The sequence below is a fragment of the Microtus ochrogaster genome (assembly GCF_000317375.1).
Source record: "Microtus ochrogaster isolate Prairie Vole_2 chromosome 14 unlocalized genomic scaffold, MicOch1.0 chr14_random_1, whole genome shotgun sequence".
Lineage (NCBI taxonomy): Eukaryota > Metazoa > Chordata > Mammalia > Rodentia > Cricetidae > Microtus > Microtus ochrogaster.
Genome location: NW_004949096.1, coordinates 27278441 through 27278944, shown reverse-complemented (window position 1 = coordinate 27278944; position 504 = coordinate 27278441). Strand labels below are relative to the sequence as shown.

Below are 504 nucleotides of genomic sequence, written 5' to 3'. Positions count from 1 at the left end.
GGGTGATCTGCTGGGCCAGGGGAGGGAAGTAAGGAATGGAGAGAGACAGATGGGAAAACAGAGAGAATGCCAAGGAGAAGGTTGCAGTTGGCAGGGGGTGGGTGGCTATGGCAGTATCCCGCCCTTCCCAGGCTGATTCCTGAGTCTTCCTGATTTCATCTGGCAGAGTGCTGGTCTAAGAATGAGGTGGACCTGAAGGAAGTGGCCAGGATGGAGGTGTTAATGTGGGCAAGGGGAAGAAGGGTAGGGAATGTTCTTACCTTGTGACCTGTTGGAGAGAAAGGGGGAAAGAAACAGCAGGGTCAGTCTTTTGCTCCTGAAGGGGACCCCTTGTCTTCTAACCCTTGCCTGATGCTAGCTGTATGTCCACACCCCACCCTCAACAAGGCTCCTCAGACCTGGCTACTTGCCTGACAAACACTCCTTCCTTCATCCATCCACTAACAGCAGATTTGTATTGGAAGTCAATATGAAGCTCACTTGTGTGTCCCTATGGGTTCAAGG

At 52.2% G+C, this 504-nt stretch overlaps 1 long non-coding RNA gene across 1 annotated transcript in view; it reads right to left on the bottom strand.

Annotated features, from left to right (window-relative positions):
- The window catches only part of LOC113457976, a 5416-nt gene that overhangs the window by 1965 nt on the left and 2947 nt on the right, over positions 1 to 504 (bottom strand). The window contains exon 3 of the long non-coding RNA XR_003378442.1: positions 261 to 268. This is a non-coding gene — a long non-coding RNA (uncharacterized LOC113457976). The remainder of the gene's footprint in view (positions 1 to 260; positions 269 to 504) is intronic.